This window comes from Protopterus annectens, chromosome 2.part2 (genome assembly GCF_019279795.1).
Source record: "Protopterus annectens isolate FY-2018-M chromosome 2.part2, PAN1.0, whole genome shotgun sequence".
Classification (NCBI taxonomy): domain Eukaryota; kingdom Metazoa; phylum Chordata; order Ceratodontiformes; family Protopteridae; genus Protopterus; species Protopterus annectens.
The window spans coordinates 408,412,185-408,426,280 of record NC_056730.1 but is presented as its reverse complement, the minus strand read 5'-3'; the positions used below and the strand labels follow the sequence as shown (position 1 = coordinate 408,426,280).

The following is a 14,096-nucleotide window of genomic DNA, read 5'->3' as shown; positions in this document are numbered from 1 at the left end:
ATTGGCTGGCTCAAAAGGAAGCATTGTGAATTTTTCCAAGACAAAATTGAGGTCCCATGTAGGTATTTGGTGCTCTCCTTGGAGGTCTTATGTTTTTGGCCCCCCTGAGGAACTGCCTAAGCAATGGATATGAAAAAATAGGTGTGTCTGTATTGTAATGAGCTGAAATGGCAGATGCATGGATCTCAATTGATGAGAAGGATAAGCCTTTGTCCAGCATCTCAGTTAGATATTGTAAAATCTGAGGAATATTTGGAACAAGCGTGTCAATTCCTTGTGCCTGGTTCCAAGCAAGAAATCTCTTCCATTTTTCTGCATAAGATTTTCTGGTGCTGGGCCTCCTGGCCTCCAAAATGACATCCATAACCACTTTAGAGAGAGGTGCATTCTGAATGGTTACAGTATCCTCCATGCACCTAGATTTAGAGTTCCGAGTTGGCTGTGCAGGATCTGATTGTTTTGTTGGGTCAGTAAATGAGAAATTTGAGGTAATGTCCAGGCTGGGCCTTGGGACAAGCTCCTTAGGATTGGGTACCAGTGTTGGCGTGGCCAGTCCGGGGCAATCAGTATCATTTGTGGTTTCTCTTGTCTGACCTTTAGGGAGTACCTTGGGGAGGAGAGGCAGTGGAGGAAAGGCATATACTTAAGGCTGTTCCAGCTGAATGACAGGGCATCCACTTTTCATGCTTGTTTGTGACAAGTCCTTGTGCAGAATCTCTGAAGTTGGCAGTTGTGAGGGGAGGCAAAAAGATCTATGTCTGGGCGTCCCCATTTCCTTGTTATCATGCTGAAGATTTGTGGATCTAGTTTCCACTCGTGAGGGTCCATGAGGTTTCTGCTTAGTCTGCCAGAGCATTTGTTTTTTCTGGCTGGAATTGTGCTTGCAGGTGTATTTGGTAGGTCAATGCTGTGTTCCACAAAATCATGACTTGTCTGCAGAGGGGGTAGGAATGTGTGCCCCCCTGCTTGTTTATGTACCACATGACTGTGGTGTTGTCTGTCTTTATCAGCAGCTGTCCTGGATGAAGTAGGCCCTTGAAGGCTGTCAGGGCATTTTGTACAGCTAGCATCTCTTTTTGATTGATGTGTAGATGCCTTTGGCTTGGGGGCCATGTGCCCTGAATACATTTTCCTGCCATGTGGGCCCCCCAGGCATAATCTGATGCATCTGTTGTTAGTGTTTGCCTGGCTGTGGGTAAAGTGAATGGCTGTCCCTTGTTGTGGTGACAGGCCTGTGCCCACCATCAAAACTCCTGTTGTAGGCAAGGAATGAGGAAAATTAATGATTTCAGGCTGTGGCAATGTTGAGTTCAAACACTTTTTAGGTACCATTGTAGTTTCCTCATATGCAGTCTTGCATACGAAATTAGCAGAATGCAGGAGGCCATGTAGCCCAGAGCCTGCAGAATTTTTCTTGTAGATAACTGGGTCTTTGTTGCCATGTTTTTGATGTAAGAAGTCAGATGCCTTTATTTGTCTGGTGTGAGATAAGCCATCTGGGAAGTTGTATTTAAGCTTGCACCCAGGAATATTATCTCTTGAGAGGGTACTAGTTTTGATTTATTTTCGTTTACTGTATACCCTAGGCAAATTAGTAATCTTTATACAAATGCCAGATGCTTTAGTAGAATGTCTTTGGCCTCTGCTTGAATAAGGCAGTCGTCCAAGTAGGGATATATTTGAATTCCTTTTTGTCTGCAAAATGCAATTACTGGTGCCAGGCATTTTGTGAAGACCCTGGGCGCAGTAGATAAGCCAAAGAGCAGTGCAGAGAATTGGTAGTGCTTTGAGCCAGCTATGAATCTGAGGTATCTTCTGCAAGATTGTCTGATTGGGACATGCAGGTATGCCTCTTTGAGGTCCAAAGTTACAAGCCAAGCCTTTTTGCCCAGCATGGGCAGAAGCTACTGCAGAGTCAACATTTTGAATTTCGGAATGTCCAGAAAAGTATTTAGAATAGACAGGCCCAGAATCAGTCTCCAGGCTTTGTCCTTTCTTGGGTACTAAGAAAAGTCTGGAGTAAAATCCTTGCCCCTGCTCTTGTTGTGGCACTGGCTGAATAGCCCTCGGGATGAAACTTGGTTTTGTGCCTCTGCCCATTGATTGTGTGGCAGGTCTGGCATACCTTTTGTCTTTGGAAGGGTGTGAAAGTGGAACCTGTAGCCCTGAGAGACTACATTTAAAACCCATTTGTCCTGGGTAATCGTGTGCCAATTTTGTGAAAAAAGTGCTAGCTTTCCCCCTAAGGGTGCTGCCAAAAGATAAATGCTTGGCACTGGCAAAGGGAAGTCATTGGGGCTGTTTCCTATATGGCTGTGCTTTGTCTTCTCCGCTTTTGGAGGTAAAAGCACCCCACTGTTTGGGTCTGTATGAGCCCTAGGGCTGTTGTCTGCCTCTAGGGCGTCTGTATCTGCCTCTTTGTGGCCTGTCTGACAGAGGAAAGGACCAATTCTTAGAAGGCCAGTTCCTGCTAAATCTGGGTGACTGCACCTGTAAGAAATCCTTCACTGTCTGCATAGATTTAGCTTTATCCTTTTTCTTCAACACATCTTCTGCCTTAACACCAAAGTATCATGCTGTAATGGTGCATCCAATAATTTTGCTTTAACATGATCAGGCAGAGTCTGTTCTTTTAACCAAGCATGCCTTCTAATGACAGAGCCTGTTACAGCGGCCCTGCAAGAGGCCTCCAGTGAATCATAACCACATTGCAAAGTATGTTTTCCCACTTGTTCAGCTGCATGCAATAAATCCTGCAATTCCTTGTTCTCAGCACATTCAGAATTTGTCAACATTTTCTGTTTTAACAGAGACATTAAATATTGCTGATATTTAAGCATATGAAACTGACAATTTAAAGCCCTTACAGCCAAGGTAGCAGAAGTGTAAACTTTTTTCCCCCATCTGTCCAGTGCCCTAGAATCTCTGAGGGGGCAGGGTTTTTTGCAGTAGCAGCTTTGACCCCTTTGGGTCCCTGTGAAATAGTTTCTGGGTCAGCAGCAGGGTTTTTATATAGAAATTTATGAGAATCTGGAACCCTGTAGTATCTGTCTGGCTTAACATGTGCAGGAGGTAGAGAGTCGGGAGACAGGCCAGACTCTGAAAAGACATCTACAATGTCTAGAACAGGAGGAATAGCAAGAGGTCTGTGCTGAGGAAGTAAAATAAAGTCTCTGAGCCTTTTCTTAGAATCTGAATAATCTTGGCTCTCCCAGTGGAAACGCTCCCTCATGGTATGCAAGGTTTCCCCAAATGAATAATGCTCAGGATGAGAAGCTAAAGGAATAGATTCTTCAGCATCAGAATCCTCATAGGGAGGAATAGAGTATCCCTGTTCTGAAGAGGAGTCAGAGGAAATGGAAACCTGATCAGAGGAATCATATTCAGTGTCTTGCCTAGGCCTCTTATCAGGAGGGGGATGGGAGCCCCTGATCAAAGTAATTAGGTCTTCGGCCATTTTGAGCATCTGTTTCTTAGGCATGGAAGTATGACCTGTAGAATGCTGTACTTGTTTTCTTGTCGTTAAAACTGTTTTAGTTTTTGTCTTTGATGCTGAAGTTGGCTTGATATAGAGCTGTGTAGGTCTGAAAACACCCTCAGAAGCTGATGCCTGCTCAGCGGCTCCGGACCCATCTGAGGGATTAGATTCCGAAGGCCCAATACCTTGAGTATCCAGAGGCCTAGCTGTCTCCACGTGGGAGTCGGAGGTGGCCTGTGACTCAGAGGTAGCGGGGAAGGAAGCGCCTCACTGAGAACCGGCAACTGGCCTAGAAGAGGCTTCGTCGGTTTTGGACCTCGGATGCCTGTCCTTTTCTTTTTCCTTGCACTTTTTATGAACTCCGGTCGTCGACTGTTCTGACGGCATTATGTAGTTAAACCTTCGGCCAAAGTAATGAAAAGCAAAATCGTACCGACGCTTAATAGTGCGTTGGTTAAATCTAGCACAAAACTGACAACTAGCAATGTCGTGGTCAGGGCCTAGGCAAGGAATACAGTAAGAGTGAAAATCCTTATGAGATATTTGCTTCCCACAAGAAATACAACTGTTTACTTTTTTTGACATCGGTCTGGAGCAAGAAAAAAGTTTCCCCAACGGGGTAATTAGCTTTATTGAAGACTTCGGATCTGAAATTCAATTTCAAAAATCTCAGGAGTTTGCCGACTGGCACTTCCGAACTGCTTTTGCTTCAGGCACCGCGCGGCAAGAAAGACTGAAGAAAATGGCGTTGGCTGCATCATTTATACCCCTGACGCACTGACGTCAGGGAAGAGGCGACAGCAACTGACGCCGGACCAAGACTTTGGAATTCAGGCCGACTGTGGGTAGCCTGCCATCAGGATAACCCAAGTGTAATGACTGCAACAGTGAAACACGATGAACATCATACAAGCCTTCTGATCTTCCAGCATAAAAGGTGCATGTGTCACCTGTTGTACCTCTGACACTACATATCGATAAAAATAAATGTTTACTGATAAGAAATGGTATGAAACATTTCCTCCAGATACAAATATACTTATGGGAAGCAAAAGGACCCTGTTACTCAAAACAGTGAAAGACGTTTACACTATTAAGAAGTTGTTGTTCTTCTTTCGGCTTTTCCTGGTTAGGGGTACCACAGCGGAACTCTGGTCCGCTAATGATTGGCAGTAGATTTTTATGGTGCCGAGGTGCCAACGATGCCAAACCTTCAACGAAGGCACGCCCATTCTACACATGTCTTTCGAATGCCACTCGACCAAGACAATTACACCATTTAGTATACTGACTTGAACTATTTAGTTGCTAGATATGCATTCAACAGGCTTTTAGAGAACTGGCATAACAAACCATGGAAGTATCATGTATGTCAACAGTTATTTAATATTACTGGAGGAAGCAAGGGCCACCTCTACACATGGATGGAAGACGGGACTTGCATGTGTCAGCTATCCTACTTAATAGCAGACTCTGCTCTACTTAATATTTTAAAACTGCAGGCAAACAAAAAAATGAACTTGAATTTTTAGCAACAAAATGGTTTACTCTTCCATTAGATGATGACCAAACATCAGCCACCAACCTGGTCAGTTCCTCTAAGCTGTACTCTGCAACTGGAGCAGTGCTGCATGAAATATGAATCACAGAACTAAAAAAAAAACAGGTAGGTACACTTAAAGATCATGTTCAATAGCCCAGCTTACCCTTCCAATTGTCCTTTGAGTTGGCTTCCCACATTTACTGCCATTCCCAGTTGCACTGAGCCAAAAAAAAGAAGTATGGGGAAATTATTTACATGAAATAATAGTCAAAATTATTTATCTTCCCAAGCATTTGCAGATGCGACTTGCACAACATCCAGATCACGTCGTTATGCCTACCACACTGATGAGGTCATACTGGGGGAGTATTTACTAAGAGCCAGGATCTATAAATTACAGAACCAAATGTGGTTAAAAAAGAAAGAAGTGAGGGGAAAAAAAAAGTAGTCACAAAATGCATACTTTCTAAGTAGTAATATTTAATGAACTCCAGAATCACAAGTTTATTCACTAAATATTACTGTTGTCAGTGAGCTGCTCTACAGCTTTGCTGTAACCTGTTACATTGGAGTACTGTATGAGATTTAAAAAAGGACACTTCTGATTCTCTAACAATCAGTTGTAGTAGTGGAAACAAGCATGTTTCTAATTAAGTGAAGTTACACATGCTAACTTGTTGAGGTGTATAATTCATCAGTGTTCGAGCAAGATGGAAGTAGCTGCTGTCCCCAAAAAACATGACATCAAGCCAAATCCCAAGAGTTTCAAAGTAAGAAGGGAAAAAAAGAGCATAACATGAAAGCACAAATGTTTAAAAATCTTTTTGCCTACAATTTTCATTTTAACCAAGAATAAAATGGGAAGTGCCACTAAACACCACCAATCATTTCAACAAGTTAGAACTTAAATGCAAATAGTGAACTCAGTTTTGCTACTTTGAACATGACCTTTAACATCATGCCCTCAGAACTCTTTTGCCCCAAATGTATGCAGCTTTGACTAAGTATTGTCCCTCTCTTGGAAGAGGTTGCCAACAGCACAACCAACACTCTACCACACGTCTCCACTTTTATAAAAATGAATCATTCAACATATTTACAGTTTCTAGTTTTGCCCACGGATGTAACACAAATCATGGTTTGTAAAAAGACTCTGTAGACTATGTTGGGGTCTCACCATTATTTGACATATGTTGACTAGTTTAGTCCAACTGGGACAGAGCCCTTTTTCAGTGGAGACCCAGGGAGAAAAGCTCCACACTAAATACATACAAATTAAGTTGACTTGTAATAATACAAAAATTATCACAGACAAAGAATAACAAGTTAACATACATGGCAAACAGAATCAACATTTCAACATGAGGAGGTACTGAGGAGAGTACAAGGAATAATACAGAATAGTCTATTAACAACTGAAAGTTATATACCAGAACAAATTAAATTGGCTGTGAATAGAGGAAGATATTTACCATATTTGTGTTGACTGTGTTTTAAGTTGGTTCTTTAGTCCTGCACTTGAGAGTTGCCAGTCTGAACAGTGGTACAACCAATGAAAGCAATAACATTACAACCGACCCTTTGGAAGTTTAGCAAAGACAGGCAGCAGGTAGCGTACAGTACAGTTGTTTACACTTACCATAAATGTAGATGTTCTAGTGTATTCACTGTTGCAGTCATTACATTTGGGTTATCTGCCTGCAGGTAGCCCTCAGCCGGCCTGAATATCAAAGTCTTGGATTCCTGCATCGGATGCTGTCTCCTCTTCCATGACGTCAGGTCCTCAGCGGGTACAAAACATGCAGCTGACACCATTACCATCAGTTTTTCTTGCTCAAGATGTCAGGTGCCCCCATAATGGAAAGCAATTATAAGTTAGGTTACACCTCCAACAAAAAGCAAATACACCAGAAACCTGAAATACACTAAAAAAGAAGAAAAGTAGAGCCAAGAGAAGTCAGGGGGCTGAAGGGAGGCTAACCAGGACTGCAACAGTGAATACACTCGAACATCTACATTTATGGTAAGTGTACACAACTGTACTACGTTCTTTGTGTTTCACTGCTGCAGTCATTACATTTGGGTTGATTTCCAAAGCTAAGGAAGGGAGGAGGAAGTTAGAGAGCATTAGGACCAGCTATTAAGCCCTGCAAAACTGCAGTGGCAAAACCAGCTCTGGATTTAGAAAAAATAGGCATGTGGTAATGCTTGGTGAAGGTATGTACAGAGCTCCAGGTAGCAGCTTCTAGGATGTCCCTGGTAGGGACACCTCTGAGAAAGGCTGTAGAGGTAGATGCAGCTCTGGTGGAATGTGATCTTATCCCATGGGGTAGGTTTTCTATGGTGCTTATAGCAGAAATGAATGCAATGGGCTATCCACTTACAAATGGTGTGCTTTGAAATGGCCTTCCCCTCTGCCCCTGCAGCAAAGCCCACTAGCAGCTGTTCAGATTTTCTGAGAGGCTTAGTCCTGTCCAAATAAAATCTAAGTTGCCTGTACACGTCCAAAGAGTGCAGTATTTGTTCTCCTTTGTTTTGTGGAGTTGGGAAAAAAGTAGGCAAATGAATGGACTGATTAAGGGCCACACTAGACACCACCTTGGGCATAAAGGAAGGATTGATCCTGAGGGACACCCTGTCTGCATGGAAGATGATGAATGGCTCCCACTGCCATGAGGGCCTGTAATTCAGACACTCTTCTTGCTGAAGTGATGGCTAGAAGGAAGGCTGTTTTCCAAAAAAGGAATTTAAACTCTGCAGTTGCAGCTGGCTCAAAAGGATGTAGAGTGAGCTTTTCCAATACAAAGTTAAGGTTCCAGACTGGAGTAGGGGCTCTCCTGGGTGGTCTTAAATGTTTGGCTCCTCTGAGGAATTGCTTTAGCAGGGGGTGAGAGGAGAAGGGTGGTTCAGTATTATAATGAGCTGAAATGGCAGAGGCATGAATTTTAATTGACGAGAAGGAAAGGCCCTTGTGGAGCATCTCTGTTAAGTACTGAAGAATATGCAGTAAGCTGGGCATCGTTGTGCCCATCCCGAGTCTGGCTCCAGGAACAGTATCTTTTCCACTTTTCAGCATAGGATTTTCTAGTACTAGGCCTCCTTGCCTCCAGAATGACATCTAGCACCTGCTTACTGAGGGATGTTATTGGAGAGCTCAAGGAATTAGCCAGGCTGCAAGGTTCAGGGTTTGAAGCTGAGGGTGCAGAATCTGGCCCTCCTGCTGGGACAGCAAGGAAGGGGTCTGAGGCAGGTGCCATGGTTCCAGCTGTGACATACTGCACAAGATGAGGTACCAGTGTTGGCGTGGCCAGTCTGGTGCAATCAGTATTGTCCTTGGTTTGTCCTGTTTGATATTTAGCAGAACTGTTGAGAGGAGAGGCAGAGGGGGAAAGGCATAAACTGAGAGGCTTTCCCAGGTGAAGGACAGGGCATCCACTTTCCAAGCTTGACTGTGGGAAGTCCTTGTGCAGAATGTGTCCAATTGGTAGTTCTAAGGGGATGCAAATAGGTCTCTCTCTAAATCTCCCCATTTGTTTCTCAAAAAGTTGACCATCTTTGGTTCCAGTTTCCACTCATGTGGGTTCATGAGATTTCTGCTTAGGTCACCTGCCAGTGAATTTAGCTTGCCTGGCAGGAATTGAGCATGTAGGTGCACTTGGTAGTTCAAGGCTGTGTTCCACAGAGCCATGGCTAGCCTGCAGAGAGGGTACGAGTGGGTTCCCTCCTGCTTGTGTATGTACCACACAACAGTGGTGTTATCTGTCTTTACCAATAATTGTCCTGGAAGAATGTGGTCCTTGAAGGCTGTCAGGGAATTCTGTACAGCTAACATTTCTTTCTGAGTGATGTGCAGGTGCATCTGACTTGGGTTCCATTTGCCCTGAATGCACTGCCCTGCTAAGTGAGCCCCCCATGCATAGTCTGATGCGTCTGTTGTTAGGGTTTGGGCGGCAGGGGGTAGAGTGAATGGAAGCCCCTTGTTGTGGTAGCAGGCCTTTGCCCACCAAAGAAACTCTGTCTTTATGCAAGGAATGATAGGAATCATTGATTCCAGGTCCTGAGAATGTTGACACCATAGGCTTTTTAGATACCATTGTAGTTTCCTCATATACAGTCTTGCATATGGAATTAGTAGAATGAAAAAGGCCATGAACCCCAGGGCTTGCAGGATTTTCCTTGCAAATAGCTAGGTCTTTGTGGCCAGTAGTTTGAAGTAGGCTGTCAAATAAACTTGTTTCTCTGGCGTGAGGTAAGCCATCTGGGAAGCTGTGTTCAAGCTTGCTCCCAGGAATACAATCTGTTGGCAGGGTACTAGATAAGATTTCTTTTTGTTTATGGTGTACCCCAGTGAGGTTAGAAGTTTCTTTACAAATCCCATATGTTTTAGTAGCATGTCCTGGCTTTCTGCTGGAATTAGACAATCGTTCAGGTATGGGTATATTTGAATATTTCTTTGCTTGCAAAATGCAATGACTGGAGCTAGACAATTTGTGAATACCCTGGGCGCAGCAGACAAGCCAAAGGGAAGTGCAGAGAACTGATACTGCATGGAGCCTGCTCTGAAGCGTAGATATTTCCTGCAAGATTCCCTTATTGGAATGTGCAGGTAAGCTTCCTTTAAGTCTAAGGTTGCCAAACAGGCACCTTTGCCTAGCATAGGAAGCAGCTGTTGAAGTGTTAGCATTTTGAATTTTGGGATTACCAAAAAGTTGTTGAGAATAGAGAGGTCCAGGATAGGACGCCAGGAGCTGCCTTTTCTGGGTACCAGGAAAAGTCTTGAGTAAAAACCTTGTCCCCTTTTTTTTGCTGGGACAGGCTGAATAGCCCTGATACTTAGACGAGAGAGAACCTGCTGTTGAGCCTCTGCCCACTGACTTGGGGGTAGGTCTGGCCATCCGTTTGGGGTTGGTAAGGTGTGTATGTGGAATCTGTATCCTTGGAAAACTATATTTAAAACCCATTTGTCCTGGGTAATGAGTTCCCAGTTTTTTGCATGCAGGGCGATCTTTCCCCCTAAGGGAGCAGGGCTTGGAAGGTTTAAGGTTAAGTCATTGTGAGATTTTTCCATGGGGGGTGTCTTACTACTTCCACCTTTGGAAGTGGGTGCCCCCGCTGCTTAGGCCTGTGAGTACCTTGAGACTGTAGCCTAGGTGGTCTGCTGTTCCTGGGTTTGGACTGAGAAGGCCTGGAAGAGACAGGAAAGGACCAATTCTTAGAAGGCCAATGCCTGCTAAATCTGGGAGGCTGAACTTGCAGGAAATCTTTAACAGTTTGCATAGATTTAGCTTTTTCCGCCATCTTTTTAAGGACGACTTCTGCTTTGTTGCCAAACAGGTGGCCTTGGTTTAAGGGAGCATACAGTAATTTGGCTTTAACATGATCTGGCAGAGTTTGCTCCTTGAACCAAGCATGCCTTCTAAGAACAGACCCAGTGACAGTGACAGCAGCCCTGCAAGATGCTTCTAAATAGTCAAAACGTCATTGCTAAGTATGTTTACCAACTTGTTCAGCAGAATGCATTAAATCCTGTAATTCTTTATTTTCATCACAGTCAGGAATCAAAATAATTTTCTGTTTAAGTAGTCCCATAATATGCTGCTGATACTTCAACATATGAAACTGGCAGTTTAAGGCGCTAATGGCCAAAGTAGCAGAAGTGTATATCTTCTTACCCCATCTGTCCAAGGCCCTGGAATCTCTATCAGAGGGGGTAGGGTTTTTGGCAGTAGTAGCCTTAATGCCTTTAGGTCCTTGGGAAATTATCTCTGGGTCTGCAGTAGGATTCTTGAAGAGGAACTTGTGAGAGTCAGGTACTCTGTAATACCTGTCAGGCTTCCTGGGAGCTGGAGGTAAAGTGTCTGGGGCCAGGATAGATTGCAAGAAGGCATCATCTACAATGTCCAGGACTGGAGGGATAGTTAAAGGCCTGTGTTGGGGGAGGAGTAAGAATTCCCTAAGCCTCTTTTTGGAGTCAGAGTAATCCTGGCTTTCCCAATGGAAATGCTCCCCGAGAGTGTTCAAGGTTTCACCAAAAGAAAAATCTTTTGGAGGGGAAGCAGGGGGAATTGAATCCTTTGCATCAGAATCCTCATAGGTAGATAAGGGCAAATCCTGGTAATCAGAAGAAACAGAAATTTCACAATCCTGATCAGAAGAATCAGAAGGAAACTCAGTTCTAGGTCTCTTAGATGGTGAAGGCTGGCTTCCCCTAATTAAAGTAATAAGGTCTTCAGCCATTCTTATCATTTGTTTTTAGGCATATGGGCCTGACCATGCGGTTTGGACGTCGGTTTTCTGGGCTTGGGTCAGGTTTTAGGCCTTGAAGAAGAAGATGGTGTCAGTTTGAAATGCAAGTCAGTAGGCCTGAATACACCTTCAGAAGCCGGTGCCTTCACAGTGGCTCCGGGCCCATCCAAGATAGAGAAATCCGCAGGTTCCATAGTCGAAGAAGCATCTCTTGGCATACCGGACTCTGAATAGGTCTCAGTAGAGGCCTGCAAATCTGAAGTAGCGGGTATCAGGGGCTGCGAAAGCACCTCACTCTTCATCTTTAGGTTTTTTCAGAATGTCTGTAGTCAGATGGCTTACCAAAGCCATTTCTCGATAGCTAAACTGAGTACCAAAATAATTTGCTGCAAAAAGGAATAGACAACGAATAGTCCGGGGGTTGAATAAGGCACAAAACCGGCAGCGAGTTACGTTGTGGTCTGGGCCTAAGCAAGGAATGCAGTACGAATGAAAATCTTTGAGGTATTTGCCTTCCACATGTAATAAAATTGTTAACTTTTACTGACATCGGTTAAAAGCAAGAAAAAGGATCCCCAACGGTGTACTTAATTTTTTTTTGGAAGACTTCGGTTCTGAAACTCAAAAACGAAAATTTCAGGAATCAGCCGACCGGCACTTGCGAACTGCTTCTGCTTCGAGTACTGCACGGCAAGAAAGACTGATGTAATGGTGTCAGATGCATGTTTTATATCCCTGATGACCTGACGTCATGGAAGAGGAGACAGCATCCAACGCAGGAATCCAAGACTCTGATATTCAGGCCGGCTGAGGGCTACTTGCAGGTAGATAACCCAAATGTAATGACTGCAACTTTGAAACACAAAGAACATCTGCAAGCAGTCACTTGTAACACTGAATCCACAAGTAAATGTGTGTAGCAGACCGCAGCAGCACTATTAACTGGTTATATGCACTTTCTTCTAGAAAGGCATTCTTCACCATACTACCTTTCCATAGTTGTGAGAACTGATTTTTATTGCCTGAAGCACTACAGGTGGACCTACTAAAATAAGCATAAAAAACTCAACCCAAATGGCAAGAATGCCCGAGAAAATTAAAAGTTAAAAAGACCAGTCCTGATTATAGGTGCTGCTGAGTTATAAATAAATGCACTGACTTCTAGGGAACTAAACAGAAATGACGAACTACTCTCTCTCTTTTTTTTTTTTTTTGGTTTGTTAAAAGGAGGCAGGGAAAAGGCAGAAAACCAAAAACACAGAAAAGATAAGTAAACTTTTTTTTAACACATTGCACCCTCTACCAGCTGGCATTGCTGAGATATAAAAAAAGCTAAGTGGCTCCCAATGAGACAAAGATGAACTCTTCTGTAATCGACAAACTACAACACCTAGAAACCTTTATCTTCTTTGCCATCTGTTTAACAAAGAAATTTGCCATTTACAACCTCAGACTGCAGATACAGAAAAAAATAACCACAAGGTCTACAAATGGATGAAATATCTCACCCTTATGCAGAGAATATATTGCAGTACTTGCACTGCCAAAAGTGGCATACACCTCTAGAAACAAATGAATCTCGCAATGCCTTATGAAAGACTGGACTGAAGACAAAGCTGCTGCAACATAAATATTTATCAATTCATTTTTTCTTTTGAAAATGAATGATTAAACAGCCCTAAAAGACCCAGGAAAAATAACATGCAAATTAATGCATATTACTTTAGAACAAGTAGTTACCCAATAAATAAAAAAAAAGTCTTTCCAGGGACACAGATTTAATGATGCAAAAGAAAATGAGCACAATACACAATATTTGCATTAAGAGAATGTAAAAAGAAAAAAAACACTGCATCATCCACACAGAGGAAAATAACTTTACATTTAGCAGATTAAAAATCATAATCAGACTGAACAGGGAAGTCGTTTCTTGATGTGCATCACTCCAAGTCACATTTTTACCTTAAAATTCAGAAAGCCCGGCCTAAGAACTCAACCATCACAGACACTTTCTTAGTAGTCAAGGCCATGTGTTCTGCACACAAAAATTCCATGGACAAAAACACCCCTTCTCTCGAATGCACAATAAGCAAGGCCTATCCAGAAGAGTACAGCAATGCTTGAGTCTAGAAGTAAGAAGAAATACAATTGTGTAAGGTACTCACCAAGCACAGTTAATCTTTGAGCAAGTTATAACAATGTGCCTCTATTCACTGATGTCATTCAACATTTGTCCTGTTTTCTTCCAACAACTGATAAGTTTTCCTGTGCAATGGCAATGCTTTGCTTCATGCTTTTTCTTTACTGTCAGCTGGCATGCGACTCAAAAAATGGTTACACCCCCCCTCATTACTGCTATTACCTTAAAAAAAAGTTAAACTTTAATAGTACAGTTGAAAACACTGCAAGCACATATTACTTGCATAAAAATGTTGCATGATTGTGCTAGAGTATTTACATAAAATTCAAAGAGAAATAAGGGAATAATCCATACTATACTGCTACAGCAGCCTCCTTCTTGTGATGTGATAGATACATCTTTACCATATTAGTCGGTCAATAAAGGTTAGGTGGGTCATATGGTTGGCTTTACCCTTTATACCAAAAATAATTTGGCAAGTTTTTCTACAGTTTCCACACTTGGGGACTGATGCACAACTCTGTTGACTCACACCATAACATCATTTGAAAACCTGCCCAGTTAGCAAGCACTTTTTATGCAGTGCAATTCAAGATTTATTCAATTTATTTATTTATGCTTTGTTAACTGGGTTAGTCCCACTAAGTCAGTGGCCTCTTTTCAGGTGAGACCCAAGGTGGTACTCATTA

General features: G+C 42.9%; 1 long non-coding RNA gene across 1 annotated transcript in view; it reads right to left on the bottom strand.

The window, feature by feature from the left end:
- LOC122795649 overlaps positions 1-13,396 on the bottom strand; it is a 299,581-nt gene extending 286,185 nt beyond the window's left edge. The window contains exon 1 of the long non-coding RNA XR_006363842.1: positions 13,230-13,396. This is a non-coding gene — a long non-coding RNA (uncharacterized LOC122795649). The remainder of the gene's footprint in view (positions 1-13,229) is intronic.
- Between the last annotated feature and the right edge of the window lie 700 nt (positions 13,397-14,096).